This window comes from Amblyraja radiata, chromosome 9 (genome assembly GCF_010909765.2).
Source record: "Amblyraja radiata isolate CabotCenter1 chromosome 9, sAmbRad1.1.pri, whole genome shotgun sequence".
NCBI lineage: Eukaryota > Metazoa > Chordata > Chondrichthyes > Rajiformes > Rajidae > Amblyraja > Amblyraja radiata.
This window is the reverse complement of record NC_045964.1, coordinates 1,564,320-1,585,946: the sequence shown is the minus strand read 5'-3', so window position 1 is coordinate 1,585,946 and position 21,627 is coordinate 1,564,320. Positions and strand designations below refer to the sequence as shown.

General features: G+C 46.1%; 1 protein-coding gene across 1 annotated transcript in view; it reads left to right on the top strand.

Moving 5' to 3' along the window:
* Positions 1 to 14,216: 14,216 nt before the first annotated feature.
* The window catches only part of LOC116977284 (NACHT, LRR and PYD domains-containing protein 3-like), a gene marked incomplete at its 3' end in the record, with an annotated part of 106,815 nt that continues 99,404 nt past the window's right edge, over positions 14,217 to 21,627 (top strand). Inside the window, exon 1 of the mRNA XM_033027780.1 lies at positions 14,217 to 14,421. The remainder of the gene's footprint in view (positions 14,422 to 21,627) is intronic.

Genomic DNA, 21,627 nt, shown 5'->3' with positions numbered 1-21,627 from the left:
GTCCCCCCCTCACTGCCCCCCCCCCCCCCGCACGGTGTCTCTTCCCACAGTTCAGCCCGAGGTGAGCATCTTCCTCTCGGCCGATGGGCGCCGCGTGTGTTGTTTCACCACGGGCTTCTACCCGCGCTCCATCGAGGTGAACCTGGTGCGGGACGGCCTGGTCCTGGATGAGAGCCGCTCCCACGGGACGCTGCCCAACCACGACGGCACCTTCCAGCAGCGCCGCTGGGCTTCGTGGAGCCCGGGGTCCCGGCACCGCTCTCCTGCCGTGTGTAGTATCCGGGGCTGTCCGAGCCCCTCGAGGTCTTCCTGGGTGAGTTGGGGCGGGGGGGGGGAGTAGTGGGGAGCGGGAGGTGGGAATGGAGGGGAGGGGAAAGGGGACGGTTAGGAGGGTGAGGGGGAGGGGAGGGGATGGTGAGGGGAGGGGTAGCGCAGAGGGCAGGTGGGTGAGGAGGGAAGCGGCACGGGAGGGAGTGAGAAGGGGAGGGGGTTGAGTGAGACGGGAGGGGGAGGGAGAGGGGGTTGAGTGAGACAAAGGGAAGATGAGAGTGGGTGGGGGAGGGGGAACTGGGACCCCAGTCTCTGTCTCTCATCCGCCTGTATCTGAATCTCGGAAAGTCCGCAAATCGGGCAGCACCGTGATGGTCATCGGCCTCGTTGTCCTGGCGCAGGCGGTGGTCGCGGTCGTGCGGGGATTCCTCTACTGGAAGAGACCAGGTAGCAGTGGGGGAGACAGTGCAAGGGCGTCATCTCCGCATCCTCCCCCGGCCCCTCAACCTCCCCTCGACCCCCGCCTCAGCCTCCCTCCGCCCGCCCCTTCTGCCATGTTGTTCCTTTTCTTTCCCTCGATTCAAGAGTCAGTGAGGGTGGATGGATTGTAGGTGGGTGTTGGATGGGGACAGACAACGCAGCATCAGGCCCTTCGGCCCACCGTGTCCGTGTCTGCCCGTCAGGGGCCCGTGGACAATGCTCCCATTTGCCGGCTCTGGGCCGCTGGATCTCTGCCTGGCAGCTCCGGCCGGACATCCATCGGGCTGAGAGTCACTGCTCCCTCACCCTTTGGGCAGCGCGAACACATTGCAGACCCCGGGGGAGGGGGGATTATTCTCCAATCCGCCTCCGTCAAAGCGCAGCTCTTCCCGGGTCAAGTGACCTCCCACCCGCCTCATGTCTGCATCATCCTCCGGGCACCTCCACCCCGTGGCCTGAGCCGGCGGAAACACCGAGTATAACTCAATCTACACCTCACTCCTCCACCTCCATCTCCCCTCCCCTCTCCTCCCGTTCAACTTACCCTCCTCACCCTCCCCTCCCCTCCATCACCCCCATCCAATCCAACTTCCCCTCCCCTGCATCTCCCCTCGACCTCCCCTCCGACTTCCCTTCCTCCCCCTCCATCTCCGCCTCCCATCGATCTCGCCCTCCCGCCTGCTCCTCCATCTCCCCCTCAATCTCCCCTTCCCTCACATCGAACTCCCCCTCTCACCTCACACTCACCTCGTCCTCCCCCTCCCCTCAACCTTCCCCTCCCTCACATGACCTCCTCCCAATCTCCCCCTCCCCTCTCCCTTTATCTCTCCCTCCCCAGCCGCTGTGTGATTGGGTTGAGAGCTGACGGGGCAGCTGGTGAATCTGTGTGTTTAGAGCAAGCTGATGCGGTGCCTGTCTCTGTGTTTTACAGCGGGGAAGAGCGGCTACAATCCCATCAAGAGTAAGTTGCCGTCAAATCACAGCTCCGTCCTTGTTACACAATGTCTTACACATTGTTCCTGTGACTGTGTCTGCGCGCGTCCGTGTGTGTCTGCGCGCGTCCGTGTGTGTCTGCGCGCGTCCGTGTGTCTCTGCGCGCATCCCTGTGCACAACCTGCCCGCGTCCGTGTGGCCCTATGTGCCCATGTCCGCGCCTCACTGCACCCACGGCGTTGCCAGTTGACGTGTAACGCCGCTCCTTCCCTCCGCAGCCTCGGAGCGCTGGGAAAACTCATCAAACTCCTCTGCTACAGCCTGAGGTAGGAACCGCGCCCGGCGCCGGCCGGGACCCCCCCCCCCCCCCCCCCCACATCCCCTCACAACTCACACCCAGGCCAGTGGGAGGGGGCCGGTGGCGGGGGGTCGTGGTGGAGGTGGTTTAACAATGTGGGGGTGGCGTTTATTCTGGTGGCGGGGGGGGGGGGGGAGGCAGTGAGTTTAATTCCCGGTAGGTGGGTATTATCACCGGGGCGAGGGGGTATTCCTGGCAGGGGAGCGACGAGTTTAATTCCCCGTTGAGAGGGGTGGAGTTACATCCCGTGGGTGAAGGGAGGGTGGGGATATGCCGAGGTGTGTGTGTGTGTGTGCGGGGGGGGGGATTATTCCAGTGCTGGAGGTGGATTTAATTCCCGGGTCTACGGTGTGTGTGTGTGTGTGCGGGGGAGGAGGGTATTATATCCAGCAAGGGGAGGGGAGGGTATTTCCGGGGGCAGTTATTCCTGGGATGGGGTCTGTGTGTGTGTGTGTGGGGGTGGGGTTGGGGGGTTGGGGGGGATTATATCCCGTAAAGGGAGGGGTGGGTATTTCAAGGGGGGGGGGCAATTAATCCCGGGGTCGGGTTTGTTCCAGTGTTTGTTTCTTCCCAGCTGCTATCAGGCAACTGGACCATCCTATCACTAATTAGCCGTCCTCACCTCATCTTCCTCATCGGAGACCCTCGGACTATCTTTAATCCATTTTATCTTGCATTTGACATGATAGCATTTCTCCAATATCTGTACACTGTGGACGGCTTGATTGTAATCATGACCACTTTCCGCTCACTGGATAGCAGGTCACTAAAGATATTTTCACTGTACCTCGGTACAGGTGAGAACAATAAACTAACTTAATCTAAACGAAGTACCGGTCACCTCTTCTGCGAACACGGCAGCAGCGGACTGGTTTAATGGCGCCGCCGTTTCTCTGCTCCCATCATCAGTTCCACGCCGCTGACCCTGGGGCAGGTTCTCTCAGCTTCATCAACCCCTCCCTTCCTAATACTGAACCCACCCGGATCCTCGCCTGTCCATTCCCTCCACAGACGCTGCCTGACCCGCATAGTTGCTCCAGCACTGTTTCCCTCACATTCCCAGCGGTCTCCCGGCTCCTGCAGCCCTCGCTGGAGGAGGAGGGTGGAGAGGGAGAGGGGAGGGGGGGGGAGGATAGGTGAAGGGGGGGGGGGAGGAGAGGATGGGGGAGAGAGGTGAAGGGGGGGGGGAGGGAGGAGAGGGAGAGGGAGAGGGGGGGGAGAAGAGGATGGGAGAGAGAGGTGAAGGGGGGGAGGAGGGGGGAGATGGAGAGGGGGAGGGGTGGGAGAAGAGGATGGGGGAGAGAGGTGAAGGGGGGGGGGGGTTGGAGCGGGCGTGCATGAGTCGAGAGAAGAGAAAAGGGCAGCGAGAGAGAGAGGCTGGTACAACATCAAAAAAGCTGGATAAACTCAGCGGGTGCAGCAGCATCTATGGACCGAAGGAAAAGGGCAACGTTTTTGGCCGAAACCCTTCTTCCGGGTTTCGGTCAAAAACGTTGACCATTCAATTCGCTCCATAGATGCTGCCGCACCCGCTGAGTTTATCCAGCTTTTTTTATGTCTACCTTCGATTTTCCAGCATCTGTAGTTCCTTCTTAAAGACAGAGACTGTGCACGGTAAGGGAATGAGGAGGGAGAGGGGGAAGAGTGTGGAGGGATGGGGAGAGTGGGATGGGAGGGGGAGAGGGGTGGGGGGAGAGAGGGGAGAGAGTGTGGGGGGAGGGGAGGGGGGAGAGAAGTGGAAGAGTAGGGAGGGAGGGGAGAGGGGTAGCAGGAGTGGTGGAAGAGGGACAGGGGGAGTGGTGGAAGAGGACAGAGGGGAAGGGGTGGGGGAGAGGGGAAGGGAGGGGGAGACAGGGGTGGAGGAGGGAGAGGGGTGGGGTAAGGGGAGAGAAGTGGGAGAGGGAGGGGGAGTGGTGCAAGAGGGACAGGGGGAAGGGGGCGGGGAGAGAGGGAAGGGGGTGGGGTAGAGTGGGACGGGGGGTGGGGGAGAGAGTGATGGGTGGGAGAGGGAGAGGGGTGAGGAGAGGGAAACATAGAAATTAAGTGCAGGAGTAAGCTATTTGCCCCTTCGAGCCTGCACCACCATTCAATATGATCATGGCTGATCATCCAACTCAGTATCATGTACCTGCCTTCTCTCCATACCCCCTGATCCCTTTTGCCACAGGGGCCACATCTAACTCCCTCTTAAGTACAGCCAATGAACAGGCCTCAACTACCTTCTGTGCCAGTGAATTCCAGAGATTCACCACTCTCTGTGTGAAAAATGTTTTTCTCATCTCGGTCGTAAAAGATTTACCCCTTATCCTTAAACTGTGACCCCTTGTTCTGGACTTCCCCAACATCTGGAACAATCTTCCTGCATCTAGCCTGTCCAACCCCTTAAGAATTTTGTAAGTTTCTATAAGATACCCCCTCAATCTTCTAAAATCTTGCGAGTACAAACCGAGTCTGGGGCTGATTCTATGGGTGAGATGCCAGTTTTAAAAAAAATATTTGGTGGGGGAGGATTTGATTAAAAATGTGTACATAAACACGACGAAATGTAATCAGGAGTTTCTATAAGATCCTCCCCAATCTTCTAAAATCTAGCGAGTACAAGCCGAGTATATCCAGTCTTTATTCATATGAAAGTCCTGACATCCCAGGAATGAATAAGCCAGCTGTGCACTGAGTTTTAAATGTCATTATAATACCAGCCTCAATTGCATCATCTGGCAGCTCGTGACATATTCCAATGACTTCCTAAGAAAAAACAATGTGTCTCAGATTGCTGCTTAAGCTTCCCCTCTCTGCTAAACCTATGACCTCTTGTTCTCGAATGCCCGCGCCAGCCACATGAACTTCCATGATCTGATATAGAATACAATTGACTCTGCATGTATCCACCACTCTGCTCTCTCAGTTTCATACAATATGCTGCAAGAAAATGCTTACAAGCTGCACCGAGTGCAAAATGTGTTGTGTTCCTTCCTAGACACTGGGTTTCATTGTAGATTGTGGTCAACACACCGAGCGGTGTCTGAGCATTGAAGGGCCTCTGCTGCAGCTGCAGACACTAATGTAAAAAAAAAGACGCGTATAAACGCAGTCGCACGTGTGAATCGAAAATGGTGAATTTAAGAGACTTTGAGATAGGCACATGGAAATGAAGGGAATGAAGGGTTATGGATTACATACAGGCCGATGAGAGTAGGTTATGACATTATAGTCTGCATATTTTACGTGGGCCGAAGGGTATGTTCAAGTGCTGTATCGTTCTATGTTGTACTCTCCATTAAGCGCCCTTATTATCAGTGCATTATGCCCAGAACAGGTACATGTGTGATTAAATCAACGTGTTATGCGAGCCACCGATCGCATGTATTAGCTTATTCACAACTGCACCATGTATTAAAATAATTGCTGCTTTCAAACTGTGACAAGAACGTCTGAAACCTTAAGGAGTTTGTCTGAACCCAGATGCAGCTAGAGATTGGGGTCTGAAGAGGGGTTTCGGCCCGAAACGTCGCCTATTTCCTTCACTCCATAGATGCTGCTGCACCCGCTGAGTTTCTCCAGCAATTGTGTGTACCTTGCAGCTAGAGATTGTCTGATTTGTCCAAGCAGCCAAGACAATCGAGCAGCAGAGCGGGAGAACATGCAATCGTTTTTCAAGCTGTGCCTGAAATGTGGCAATGGGAAGACTGATGAACATTTCACCAGAAAATCGCCTGCGTAAATCGACAGTCAGAAACTGGGCATTGGCCTACAATTAGTGGATAAAGTTCTGCGAGGCGCTACGACTATGGAACGGCTCAGTGGGAAACACAGCCAATTGAAGGGAACCAATGAAATAAATATTGGATCCTGCATTGTTCTTACATTAATTTCCTTAAAATGTGTCGGCTATGTATAGTTTCATTTCCTCTCACTTCCTTGTTGATAAGTTTCGACTAATTTCGCGAGGTATCTTTGATTTAAACGGTGCGCTCTGTTGCATTGCGAGACGCAGTGCCCCGTATCTGTGTGCAAGCAGCTACCTGTCTGCGGGCTGAATTCCAACACTCGCATTCCACAGGGTAGGGAGCAGTCTCGCTGCTGAAAATACGTCCAACCGGTTCGACAATTCACTGTCACTCAACTGTGAAGAAAGTCGGTTGAAATGAAAATTTAACCCTAAGTCCGATACAACGATTTACATGTCATCGGCATCTTAGTAAAAAGTTCCGCGGGCGTCCTGTCTGATTTACCGACAACTGATGACAGGACCCTGTCGCCCATGTGCCATTACTCCACGTCCTCTCAGTGTGAAAGACGTATTTAGCACGGATGCAGTCAAGGACCACGGAATCGCCTTTTAAACAAAGCAATGGCATCGATTGACCGAACTCATTTGTAATTATCCCAATTATCCTCTGTGAGATAGTAATCGTTACTGAACCTGATGTTGAACGATATCCGGTTACTGCACCTCTTCACCGATGGTGGCAGTGAGAAGAGGGCAGAGACTGGATTGTGTGGTTCCTTGGTGATAGACCCACCATTCTGCAGACTGTGTAAGATTCGTTGATGAATCGGGGGGCTAATGGGTCGAGCTGAGACCAGTTAGCAGAGCCTCCTGCGCTTCGGTGTGTAAGGATCACCGTAAAATGCCAGAATGTAACCAATCAGGATATTGTCTGCTGGATGTCAGGAGAAATGTATTCGAGTACTGTATTCGGAAACAACGTTTTGCGAATACTTATCACGTTTGTCCACAGCCTCCGCTACATGGAAACTATACTATGTCTACACAGTTTATCCTCAGAGGGATAAGTTCCAAATCCGGGCAACATCCGGGTGAAACTCCACGGCATTCTCTGTAAACTAATCACGTTCTTTCTCATAGGCTCATGACAGCTTTGCTATCATTTCATGTTCATTGAAAGACCAATATATATTTGGTTCCTCGTTATCCCTCGGTGCCTTTTATAAATTGTGTTGTAGATTATACCCGACCCCCCCCCCCCCCCCCCCCCCCCATCGTCTTGGTTCCAAACACATTGCTACAGGATAATGGTTACATTGTGGGACAGAGAAAGCTGCATTGGAACAGTGCCAGTGACTGCTTTGTCCAGGCCTGTCTCAATATTATTTGAGTTCTGAAGAATATTCTTATTTGCTTCAAGTTTTCTGACTTGTCACAGACGTTTACAGTTTGCACAGTAAATAAAATCACGTTCGGGTCATCGACAAGACGGTTTACCGACAATACGGTTTACCGAGAGAGAAAATAACATAACCGCTTACGAGGTTTGCTTTTCTTTTATTGTTATTTTTTGATTGCTTCACTGTTTACTTCAATATTTCGGTGTTTTTCGCTTTTTGTATTTGGAAGTTTCACATCAATTGGTCCACTCATGGCCCTTGAAGTGAGCGAAACGTGTTTGCAGAATGAGGTGTGTTTTGAGTAAAAGTTCAGGATTTTTAAATGATTAACTGTATCTCTCCGTGGTTTCTGATTTAAATGTTGTTCCCAACATTTTCCGTCCAATATTTCAGTGTTATGAAATGAGACAGAATGTAGATCGAAGTGTTTACAACCCACTGTGTCTGAGCCGATCATTATTCCAAGGGAATCTAATGGCATATGCCTACACATTATCCATACTCCTCCAAATCCTGTATACCCAAGTGGCCTGATAAAAGCCTCTAAACGTAACTGCCATATCTGCTTCCATAACGAGCACGGGAGCACATTCCAAGTACACACCACTCCCTTTGTCAAAATAAACTTCACGCACATCCCTTTAAACGTTGCTCCTCTCGCCATCCATTCCTGATGTCATTTTGCATTTCCACCCTCGGAAAGATAGCCTGCACGTCGGCTTATCACTATATCAACATGTACATATTCATTTGAGGTCTCCCCTCAGCTTCTGACGCAGCAGAGAAATCAAAGTAAGTTGGTCCAACAGCTCATGAACCAAATGATGCCCACTAATCTAGTCAATATTCTTATCTGCATCCTCTCCATAACCTCTACAACATTACCGTAAAGGGAGACCTCTCCAAATACTCCAAATGAGGCCTAACGAATGTCCTATAAGGCTACATCATGAGATCCTGACATCTATACTCAATGCATCGACTAATGTCAGCAAGCGTGTCATATCCCGCTGGGTTGTCTTACAAACCAACGGTATGAAATTTAAATTATCCAAACTTTAGGTAACGTCCATAAAACATACCTCTCACTTTCTCCCCATTAGTCACCCCCCTTTTCTTGATTCCTAGTTTCAGCAATGCATATGATGTACCTCCTTTACCAAACGATCTACTAGTGATCTTACACTTGAAAATGGCAATAGTTGCATCGACTGTGAGGTTCACTGACTTTCACAACCAGGAACGTCAGCCAAATGATGCAGGAGAATTAAGCTCAGAATCATGCACGTCATAATTGTACGGGGACGCCCGAAGCATCCAGACATAATCAGAGAAAGAATAAAACGATGCAATATATCCAATGGGTTATATTTTTGTTCATAGACAAGGTCCGTAAAACGCTGATATTTAAGCGTGAGCGTGTCTCTCTGGGATGCCGGTATACTATATTGACGCAATCAATTCAGTACATTATTATTTAATGTGTTCAAGAAGGAACTGCAGATGCTGGAACATCGAAAGTACACAAAAATGCTGGAGAAACTCAGCGGGTGCAGCAGTCTGAAGAGGGGCTTCGGCCTGAAACGTCGCCTATTTCCTTCGCTCCATAGATGTTGCTGCACCCGCTGAGTTTCTCCAGCATTTTTGTGTACCTCATTATTATTTAATGTTTAGTTTATGCATTCATAGTTATACAGCACAGAAACAGGCACTTCACCCCAACTCGCTCAAGCCGACCAAGCTGTCCCGTCAAATCTCGTCCGATTTGACCCCATTAGGTCAATATCATTCTAAACCTATCCTATCCATATTCCTGTGCAAGTGTCTTTTAAGGATGTTTTACGTTGCTCCTTCAACTACCTCCTCTTTCAGTTAATTCCACATACGGACTGTCCTCAAGATATCTCCAATGATTGTAACAAGTTTCCCAGTCGTGATGACTTTCTCCAAATAAAAATCAGAGGGAAATGCTCATTGAAATCCCTGCTAATGTCCTGCGGCTCTTCACATAAAAGTCCGCTTTGTTATCTAAGGAACCCTATTTTCTGTTTCTAATCATCCGCTTTGCCGGAATATCCAAAACATATTTTGGAATCTTATTAACCTTATCCACCAGAGATAACTCTTATCCATTTGCTGTCCTCCAGCTTTCCTTAAATATGCTGCTTAGTCCCCTGAACTCTCCGGGGATACATTGATCCAAATTGCGTATGTTAACAGATTAATTATTTCAGAAATCTAAAATCCGGATATATCCATTCAGTTATGAGAATATAGAGATACAGTGTGCGCTGCGAATTATGGAAGCAGTCATGGTGATCTTAGTGCTTCCCAGCATGGACTGCTGATGCCGTGAATAAACCGACTTATTTTTGAAATTCATCCCACGTAACGTCCAGGTTCAAGGTATAGTTCAAAAACACAATTCCCTCGACAAATGTCTGTGTATTTTTTATTCAAACAACGGTTTCCCTCTCAAACAAGGAAGACTGCGAGAGCCCAGAGCAAACATTCTCAGGAACTCTGGAAAAGCAACGTTCTCTGCCATAAGTCGCAACAATTTTTCTGACATCACCCTGCGGGATACTGCAAAACTGGTCCAGAAATGTGAGCAGTGGCATGCCTCAGGGTTCGGTGCTGGGCCCGTTACTGTTTGTCATTTACATCAATAATTAGGATGAGAACATACAAGGAAAGATTAGCAGGTTTACTGATGATACAAAATTGGGTCGTTTTGCAGATAACGAAGCTGGTTGTGAAACATTGCTGCAGGATCTGGATCAATTGGCCAGGAGGGCTGAGGAATGGTTGATGGGATTTAATACAGAGAAATGTGAGGTGTTGCCTTTTGGGACGTCTACCAAGGGAAGGACCTACACAGTGAATTGTAGGTCTCTGGGCAGTGTTGTAGAGCAGAGGGATCTAGGAGTACAGGTCCAAGGTTCCTTAAAGGTCGAGTCGCAGGCAGATACGGTGATCAAAAAGGCCTGCATCAGTCAGAGTATAGAGTGTAGAGGTTGGGAGGTCATGTTGCAATTGCAATAAGATATCGGTGAAACCGCGTTTAGAACACTGTGTTCAGTTGTGGGAACCATGTTATAGGAAAGATATTGCCAAGCTTGAAAGGGTTCAGTGGGGATTTACAAGGTTGTTGCCAGGACTAGAACTAATCTTCTTGAATTTTTTGAAGAGGTTACTCGGGAAATTGATGAGGGTAAAGCAGTGGATGTTGTGTATATGGACTTCAGTAAGGCCTTTGACAAGGTTCCTCATGGAAGGTTGGTTAAGAAGGTTCAATGGTTGGGTATTAATGGTGGAGTAGCAAGATGGATTCAACAGTGGCTGAATGGGAGATGCCAGAGAGTAATGGTGGATGGTTGTTTGTCAGGTTGGAGGCCAGTGACGAGTGGGGTGCCACAGGGATCTGTGTTGGGTCCACTGTTGTTTGTCATGTACATCAATGATCTGGACGATGGTGTGGTAAATTGGATTAGTAAGTATGCAGATGATACTAAGATAGGTGGGGTTGCGGGTAATGAAGAAGAGTTTCAAAGTCTACAGAGAGATTTATGCCAGTTGGAAGAGTGGGCTGAAAGATGGCAGATGGAGTTTAATGCTGATAAGTGTGAGGTGCTACATCTTGGCAGGACAAATCAAAATAGGACGTACATGGTAAATGGTAGGGAATTGAAGACTGTAGGTGAACAGAGGGATCTGGGAATAACTGTGCACAGTTCCATGAAAGTGGAATCTCATGTAGATAGGGTGGTAAAGAAAGCTTTTGGTGTGCTGGCCTTTATAAATCAGAGCATTGAGTATAGAAGTTGGGATGTAATGTTAAAATTGTACAAGGCATTGGTGAGGCCAATTCTGGAGTATGGTGTACAATTTTGGTCGCCTAATTATAGGAAGGATGTCAACAAAATAGAGAGAGTACAGAGGAGATTTACTAGAATGTTGCCTGGGTTTCAGCAACTAAGTTACAGAGAAAGGTTGAACAAGTTAGGGCTTTATTCTTTGGAGCGCAGAAGGTTAAGGGGGGACTTGATAGAGGTTTTTAAAATGATGAGAGGGATAGACAGAGTTGACGTGGAAAAGCTTTTCCCACTGAGAGTAGGGAAGATTCAAACAAGGGGACATGACTTGAGAATTAAGGGACTGAAGTTTAGGGGTAACATGAGGGGGAACTTCTTTACTCAGAGAGTGGTAGCTGTGTGGAATGATCTTCCAGTGAAGGTGGTGGAGGCAGGTTCGTTTTTATCATTTAAAAATAAATTGGATAGTTATATGGATGGGAAAGGAATGGAGGGTTATGGTCTGAGCGCAGGTATATGGGACTAGGGGAGACTATGTGTTCGGCACGGACTAGAGGGGTCGAGATGGCCTGTTTCCGTGCTGTAATTGTTATATGTTATATGTTATATGTTATATGTGAGCTATAAAAGCTGAGTAGGCCCGGTCATTATTCCTAGGAGCTCAGGAGGATGTGGGGTGAGCTTATAGAGTTGCACAAAATCCTGAGAGGAATAAATCGGATAGATGCACATAGTCTCTTGCCCAGAGTAGGGGAATCTAATTTCAAGGTGATGGGGAAACGATTTATTAAGAATCTAAGTGATAACCTTTTCACACAAAGAGTGGTGAGTGTATGGAACAAGCTGCCAGATGAGGTGGTTGTGGCTGGAACTGCCACACTGTTAAATAAACAGTTAGACATGTACATAGATAGGAGAGGTTTGGAGGGATATGGACTAACCGCGGGCAGGTGGGACTAGTGTAGCTGGGACATGTTGGGTGGCGTGAGCAAGTTGGGCTGAAGGGCCTGTTTCACACTGTATCACTCGATGACTGAAATTTCACGCCTAAGCAACACTACGCATTCCTATTAACCGCAGTAATGCATGAACATGTCCTACCATAATCAGCAAGCTATTGCTGATTTGTTATTGGCCCTTCACAATGCGACAGAAGTAACTCAGTCCAAATTATTAAGAATTCTGCGCTTGCCTGTGTTCATCTAAGCAATTTGAAATTCTTTCTATTTTTACTACCAGTGACATGCAAGATCTTTTTCTTTTTAGCAGCTTGCGCTGATTCACTGATGTTGTTCCGCCGTTTACAATCCCCATTTAACGCCTCTGCTCGCTTTTCTAAACCTGTCGGTATGTTAATTGTTGGGACTTACCTATCATCTTAATCCTGTGCCCTTTAGTTTTGGACTCTTCTCCATTGTTGAAAAAAGCTGCGAGCGTTAACTTTATCTGCGCTCCACATAGTGGTACACTGCAATGTGGTGAGATCGCAAGGAACGGCATACAATTTCAAAAGATGATGCAGCCGAGTTAAATAATTCGTCTGATTACTTTTGAAGGACTGTTGAATGTAAAATGGACTTCAGTAGGGCCTTTGACAAGGTTCCTCACGGAAGGTTGGTTAAGAAGGTTCAATTGTTGGGTATTAATGGTGGAGTAGCAAGATGGATTCAACAGTGGCTGAATGGGAGATGCCAAAGAGTAATGGTGGATGGCTGTTTTTCAGGTTGGATGCCAGTGACTAGTGGGGTGCCACAGGGATCTGTGTTGGGTCCACTGTTGTTTGTCATTTACATCAATGATCTGGATGATGGTGTGGTAAATTGGATTAGTAAGTGTGCAGATGATACTAAGGTAGGTGAGGTTGTGATAATGAAGTAGATTTTCAAAGTCTACTGAGAGATTTATGCCAGTTGGAAGAGTGGTCTGAAAGATGGCAGATGGAGTTTAATGCTGATAAGTTTGAGGTGCTACATCTTGGCAGGACAAATCAAAATAGGACGCACATGGTAAATGGTAGGGAATTGAAGAATGCAGGTGAACAGAGGGATCTGGGAATAACTGTGCACAGTTCCCTGAAAGTGGAATCTCATGTAGATAGGGTGGTAAAGAAAGCTTTTGGTGTGCTGGCCTTTATAAATCAGAGCATTGAGTATAGAAGCTGGGATGTAATATTAAAATTGTACAAGGCATTGGTGAGGCCAATTCTGGAGTATGGTGTACAATTTTGGTCGCCTAATTATAGGAAGGATGTCAACAAAATAGAGAGCGTACAGAGGAGATTTACTAGAATGTTGCCTGGGTTTCAGCAACTAAGTTACAGAGAAAGGTTGAACAAGTTAGGGCTTTATTCTTTGGAGCGCAGAGGTTTAAGGGGGACTTGAAAGAGGTCTTTAAAATGATGATAGGGATAGACAGTTGGCGTAGTTAAGCTTTTCCCACTGAGAGTAGGGAAGATTCAAACAAGGGGACATGACTTGAGAATTAAGGGACAGAAGTTTAGCGGTAACATGAGAGGGAACTTCTTTACTCAGAGAGTGGTAGCTGTGTGGAATGAGCTTCCAGTGAAGGTGGGGGAGGCAGGTTCGTTTGTAACATTTAAAAATAAATTGGATAGTTATATGGACGGGAAAGGAATGGAGGGTTATGGTCTGAGTGCAGGTATATGGGACTAGGGGAGAATACGTGTTCGGCACGGACTAGAAGGGTCGAGATGGCCTGTTTCCGTGCTGTAATTGTTATATGGTTATATGGTTAAAATATCAATTCAGGCCAATAGGCAATGAATTAACAGGGAATCTGAGTTTTCCATAAAAAATATCGAATTGACCGTTTTATTCGTCAATTTCTTTTCCACGGGAGAAGAGACGAATATCCAGGAGTTATCTGGTGGAAACTTGCTGTAGGAGTTGTGGACATTTTTAACATCCTGGTCTAATCAGGAGCCCTCACAAGCATTTCAATACCAAAGGCTACTTTATTTGGTTAATAATGTTCAACAAATTGTAGAGGAGGACTGCCGACGTTAAACAGTAAACAAAATCTACGAATGGAACTATGACATTAAATGTGTTTCTTCGTTGTAACCCCACTTCTAATTAAGTGATTTCAGCAAAGTTAATGGCCATGCTTGTTTACAGTTGAAATCAAAGATCTTATTTATATAAGATCTTTGGTTGAAATGTGCGTAAGTTGACAAACCGGTTTGATTTGATTTCAGCAGAGAGGCCGCTCCTCGGCAGGAGCAGTTGGGCAATGTTTAACTTGAAACCACCGTTCACACCAAAGATCCGCACATTCCAGAAGAAAGAGCAGATCTGGTTCGTAGCTAGTTAGTGGCTAAAGATACACACGGACGTTTCACTGATGGGCTGGAAATAGATAGCAAAGACCAACGGCCACACGGAAATGCAGACAGAAACGATTTACGTCTACGAGGTAAGGATGATGCCTATATTTTGTATTTTGCCACCTCCTCCCCTAGTCTGATCTTTTCCGTGCCGCGAACCTGCCGTTCTGTGAGATTTAATGCAATCGGCAATGTGGTAATCTCCCTTGACACCGAACCACGGACACTCCCAGTCCAGGTCTTCCTCGCCTGGCAGCGAGACATTCTGTGTATGGTCAAGGATAAAAATGAGCTTCTCTGGTTGGGTATTTAACACATTTAATACCTAAATAAAGTATATTTTGAAATTTAATACAAATGAAAGATACCATTGCCTACGTGCAGGACAGATGGGTGAATGCCTGCCTAGACAGCTTGGACCAGGAGAAGGTCTTCGACAGGATATCGCACACGTACATGAGGGACATGCTCTCCAAAATGGGCTTTGGGGAGGGAATCAGGAATTGGATTCAACTGCTCTACACCGATATCTGTAGTGCAGTCCAAATCAATGGGTTGGAATCAGACAGCTTCCCCGTCAGGTCTGGAGTCAGGAAGTATTGCCCTCTCTCCCCTGTCTTGTTTGTCTGATGTATTGAACCTTTTGCCGAGTCCATCAGAAAGGACGTGAGCATAAGAGAAGTGACATGGAAATGTCGCAGACTGCCCCGCTGCAGACTGCAGGAGTAGGTGCTGAGGGATGCGTTGAAGCTCGGTGCAGGCAACGCCAATACTCTGTGTGGGAGGACCACTGTCTAGGGTCTTTCTGCTGCTGAACATGTGTAGCAGGTTGTGGTGGAGATGCCACTCAAAATAGGGGAAGGCATTCCATGCCAATGGGCCACATGAGTGGCAAGTGTGAGGGATAAACTTGTGAATATTGTGCAATGTGTGTATACAGCATTGAATGTATAACCTCCGAGAATGTCGGACGATTTTTTTGCACGGTTGCTGTATTGTATATATTTATTACTTGAATATAATCTATTTTGCAATTTAAAAAACATTCTCTGCTCAAAGTGGAATCTAAAATTCCAAATTACTCTTTGAGCGACTTTCCATTTCTCGATCGTACTTAACAATTTAGATTGCAGTTTGATAATGTTGCCTTATGTCGAGTATTGCTCATGTAAAAATTAAACGATACGATAATAGAATACGTTTTACAGTGCTGGATGACGCATTCAGGATAACCAGTTCTTAATGGCAGTAGTTAGCATTGATCGGCCTGTAAAGCGAATTCGGTGGAGGACTGGAACATGACATAATTATGTTTAAACAGTGTAAAATGCATTTGCTGCCTTCTACATTTCGACATTCGGATCCCGTGCGGAAATCACCTTGCACAAAAGCAATGACATCGACATAAGTCTCGTCATCTAAGGTGATCCACGGGTGGCAGCGACTTCCAGTAAATGCTGGACAAACACATTAGTCAGGGGCATCAAACCGCCATCTTTTAGCGCAACTGGAAATGCAGGACGTTGTTTGTAAATTTGTATCGCAGATACTGTCATTCTGTGCAGGAGAAAAAGAGGTGTTACACATAATCTTGAACCAACTTCCTTGAGAGATCATGTTACAGTGAATTGCGAAATCCATTCCTTTTATTTTCAACAGAAAGACTGGTTCTTGTTCTGAGAAATGCGGGCATTGATATTCACTCTGTCGGAAGCCAGTTGCTATCGCTCAGACACCGGGTCCCACACTACAGCAACCAGACCAATCTGTGACACACAACATATTGTTGGCTTGCAACGAACAATCAGAGAATCGGCATCAAAAGGACCTAAATTCTTGCGCATTTAAGGTAATAAATTCATGACCCGGTGGATTCGATTGTTTTTAAAGCTATTTGCAATTTTGCAGTCCTCAGGCATCATATAAATCTTTCCATTTGTAGAATCGTTCGGGCAGGAACAGTGCAACGTCCTTTACTCAACAAACTAGGCTGTATCTATTTGACAACTATATTTTGCATTTTAATTACATATTTTCCCTCCACTGTCGCCTCTCAATTAATTTCTCCACGATTACATGCCGCATTGGCAAGATTGATCCAATATTTCCTTGTATGGTGTACTCTCATGTAAAGGTTCATTAATGACACCAAACAAGCATACCAATCCATCGAGAAAATATCAATATGTGTTTCCTCGTTATTGAAGTTGAAGGCAGACATATGTGGAAGTCCTTTCCTGGCAGTAACCTGGCATAAATGACAAGGCATTTCGACTAATATGAGAGCATGTATTGCTGTTAGTCGGCATGTCCGGGCCAGAGGCTCCACTGCCCCCATTGTGGAATACTGTAGAAAGGAACCTATCTGGCTCACTAAAGTTAACAAGAGTATCGTGCCTACGCCTATCTATGCAGGAGATTTGTGTTGCTGGACAGCTGCCGCGGAAAAGCAAATGCAAAGTTAGCGTTTATTACGAGGAGACTTGAATATAAAGCAAAGCTTTAATATTGAGACTTTATAACGCACTGAATAGGCCACATTTGGAGCATTATGAGCAGTCTTTGCCCCATATCTGAGGAAGCATGTGCTGGCGTTGTAGAGGGTACATAGGAGTTTTATGGCAATGATCCAGGTAATGATTAGGTTAATATATAATGAGCGGTTGATGGTAAAGTCGTCAAAAGAACTATTATGAGAAGCACATTAATAGCAAATTTATGAATATGTTCAATTGTGTTGAAATGCTGTTTATCAGTTTCCTTCATTGCAAAAATTAATTTGCCGAATAACATCAAATTGGAGCTTCCATGAGTTTGCAATTTCCTCATATTCCTCGAGCTTTAGAACGCAAAGCGAGAGGGAGAGGGCCTGAAGAGCGTATTTATGCCTAAATTGATTCTATATTGAAAATCTATTAATAAAACAGGAAATAATACCAAAATAAATGCTGGAAATTTGCAATCAGAAAATACCCCTAAACAGAACGACACGGTAAGGAAAATGTTGCTTGGATTGCTTCAAAGAGGAGATGCGCCACAACACCCTTATCTGATATGTTCCGCACAAACTTTCTGCCTCTGGTTGAGAAAGCTGAAAGAGATTTTGACCGCTGGTCAGTTTTACTGCTATCCCTCGTGGGCCGGATAAATCTGGTCAAGATGGTCGTCCTACCCAAATTCCTGTATCTTTTCCAGCACGTCCCTATACTTATCACTAAATCTTTTTTTGATGAATTAGAAAGGACAATATCTAAATTTTAATGGGCTAGAATCCGAAAGGCGATACTGCAATCTCCTAAGAGTGACGGCGGTTTGGCACTTCCTGACTTTAGGCGATACTATTGGGCAGCTAACTTGCAAAAACTCCTGTATTGCATGAATGATGATTGCGACCACCTACCGACTTGGGTACACATGGAAAAGGCGAGTTCACATCTCCCGTTGCAGTCTGTCCTATGCTCCCAACTCCCCCTTCCTATAACATCTGTGGGTGCAGGCCCAATTGCGTCCATCTCGCTCAAGATATGGAGTCAACTCAGGAAAAACTTTGGTTTACAAGGCCCTTCCATCTTGGCCCCACTGCTTAAAAACCACATCTTTAAACCTTCAAGTACAGACCACGCATTCAAAACCTGGCATAGCAACGGTATCAGTAGTATCAAAAACCTATACAAGGATGGCATCTTTTCGTCTTTTGCGGAGCTCTCGTCCAACTATAGCCTCCCAAACTCCCACCTTTTTCGTTTTTTCCAGATTAGGGATTTTGTGAAGAAGACATTCCCCCATTTCCCAAATCGCCCCCCTGAAGCCCTGACCGATATCATCTCAGCTCTAGATCCCAACCGGAAGAAATGCATCTCTGTTTTGTATAACTTGTTAGGGTCGGTTATATTGAAACCTCATACCTCATTAAAAGCTGCGTGGGAGGGCGAGCTGAATACGAAACTAACAGACCTGCAATGGGACTGCCTTGGATTTGATCCATTCTTCCTCCATATGTGCCCGTCATGGCCTAATCCAATGCAAAGTCGTTCACAAAGTCCACTGCACAAATGCAAGATTATCTAGAATTTACCCCGCTGTTAGGGACACCTGCAACAGATGTAATCAATCTCCTGCCAACCATAGCCATATGTTTTGGTCTTGCCCTAAGCTAGCAGCCTTTTGGAGGAGTGCTTTCGACTTGATAAGCAGAGCCTATGGCCAGACTATTCCTCCAAACCTACTGTCAGCCATTTTCGGTACCCCTCCCAACACCAACCTCTCTGTTGCGGTGAAACGGGTCCTAGCTTTTACAACCTTGTTAGCCCGGAGACTGATCTAGCTTAACTGGAGGCTTACCTGTCCCCCGACACACGCCCGCTGGATTAAGGAGGTGCTTTACAATTTAAAGCTTGAAAAACTTAGGTTCTCTCTCAAAGGCTCTACCAAGACATTCCTAGATACATGGAACCCTTTCTTGGAACTTGGTAACTCTCTCAACTTGTCCCCGGACTCGGAAGAGGACTGAGTGCTCTCCTCCATTGTACTGCTCTACTGCAGCTGCTCTCCCCTTAACCGCCCCCCCCCCTCCCCACACTTATTTATTTAATTACTTACTTATTTACTGTTATTAGTGACCCCTTTATTTATTTTTATTTATTTATTTATTTTATTACTTTTTGTTTTGTTTATCTTACCATATTTGTGTGGATGTGTATGTATGCGAGTGTTGTTTGTCCCCGTTTGGTTCCGACCTGATTCGGGTGGGTTCAAGGTGGGTATGGGTAAGGGCTTTGAGGGTCGCTTACATACTGTTGCACAATTAGGCCTTGACTGTCACTGTCTGTTATCATTGTATGTATGCAAATTGCTGTGAAATTCAAATAAAAAGATTTAAATCAAAGAGGAGATGCGCGAGTAAATGGATAAATCGAAGAAGAGATATAATCGGTGGAATGTTCACTTGGTGACCAAAGTAAGGAATATACTCATTGATGGCAATGGGGCAGTTAGTACTGGAGGATGCAGATAAGCAGCCGGTGTGATTTGATACCATTTAAGGCAAATATGCTAATCAGTAACCGGATTTCATCACTCTACTCTTCAAACATCCTCAACAATTTAATATCAATCAATTATTCCTGTCGTTCCAGTACATTTCATCCTTCTTGTACAAGTGGTGGAAAGAAAATTCAGAATGGGAAGTGGAAGGGAGATTGAATTGCTCACAAATGGGAACACCAGCAGCCACCTTCCGACAGAGAGGAATTGTTCGCCCAAAAACCTTACTTGGTCTTGCTGATGTAGTTGGTGCGCCTAAAGCAATAGACAATGTTGGAAACGGCACTAGAAAATCGTTATCTCACCTGTGAGGATTGGTGCCGTTTCTAAATTGAGTTTGAGATTGTTGCCGTCACTAAGACATCGTCTCTGGCACTGAGGCAGCAACTCAACAGCCACGACACGATGCCGCCCGATTAGTGGGGAAATTCTTCGTCAAATGTAGGAAAGTGTTAAATCAGCAGCACTGAATGCGTCTATGTTCGAGCATCCAAATGGCCCTTGGAACCTTCCTGTACAGAATGGAATTTAAAAATATCTGGACGTACATGGTATAGTTAAGGCGTTGGGGTAATTCTTTAGGAGTTCTTGCATTGAGAAAAGATTTGTGTTTGATCGGGATATATTTTTAAAAAAAACTACTGTATTTAGGAGATGTTCATGGGCATGTACATGAATTATGGACTGATACGAGCTGGTACACTAGGCAATTAGGAAGATGTGGTATCTTAGGATTTGTTGTAAGAAAAGACGGGTGCAACATAAAGAGGTCTACCGTGTATTCTGTAAGTCCCGGTGATACAATACATGCATATTTTAGGATTGCATATTTCAATGTTGCTTCTTTTAATATGCATTTTACACTGACTAAGACTCGCTTGTGAATGAGTGCATCAATGGTTTTCTAGCGAACGAAAAGTCAAAGGAAAATTCAGAAGCGTATGCAAATTTAAGATACAACATCAGTCGTGTAGGAAGGAACTGTACAAGCTAGGTTGTATGAGTGGAAAAAGGAAAATTCACATTGCATGTGTAGCACTTCAACTCAATGGCAAAAAAAAAAACGAAGGGCATATTAGGGAGGATAGGGAATTATACAGTTATGAAAGATTGATCAGAAAGAGGACTAACATGAATTTAGATGGAGGGGCTATGGTCTGTGCAAATGTGACAAATTTTCAGTAGCTTGCTAGCGTAGATGTAGGATTAATAAGTCCGCAGCTGTTGTGTCAAGAACACGTGCTCAGAATATGGGCGAGTCAATCAAGGAAGGGGAGAAGATATTTTGGATTTGTTGGTCGAAGGAGGTTATGAAGTTGTAACAACAAGAGAAATATTAATAGATTATGGCATTACTAAATGATTAAATAAAGACATTCATACCGACATCAGCTTCCTCATTCGACGAATGAACACTGCAACAACGGAACAGGACAAGGAACACCACTACAAATGAACAGGTGCTTTTCCCCACGATGTCCGTTCTGACAACGAATGTAACCCATCTGCTCTACAAATTCCTTATAGCTCCACCACCCCCCGATCCTGTTTTAAGCAAAATACCTCTTATATATTTAAAACCGATGCGACCATCCCCATTGACACTGCATTCCAGAAACCTAAACTCAATGCTAGCATTAAGTTTCAAGTGGGAGATGGACCCGAGGATCTTTCCAAGAATGATCCCAGGAATGAGTAGATTAACCTATGATAAGCGCTTGTAGGCAGTGGGCCTGTACTCGCTGGAGTTTAGAAGAATGAGTGGAGGGGGGCTAATTGATACCTACCGAATAGTGAAAGGCTTGGATAGAGAGGATCTGGAGAATATGGTTTCACCAGGACTAGAGATCATAGCCTCAGAATTAATGGATGTTCATTTAGCAAGAAGTTGAGGAGAAATGTCTTTAGTCAGAGGGCCGTGAATATGTGGAATTATTTGCCACAGAAGACTGTGGATATGGATATTTTAATGGATATTTTTAAGGCAGAGATAGATAGATTTGTGATTCGTATAGGTGTCAGCGGTTATTGGGAGAAGGAGGGAGAATGGGGTTTGCAGAGAGAGAAATACATCAGTCATGGTTGAATAATGTGCAGAAATATCACATTTAATCATTCCAACCATCACTATTCACATGTATCAAGCTATTACTTGTCAGATCACGTGAAACATTTGTTATCTAGTATTTGACTGGCTATCTAACCTATCTATGCCTGTCATCATTTTAGATATTGCCTAAAATCACGCTCAC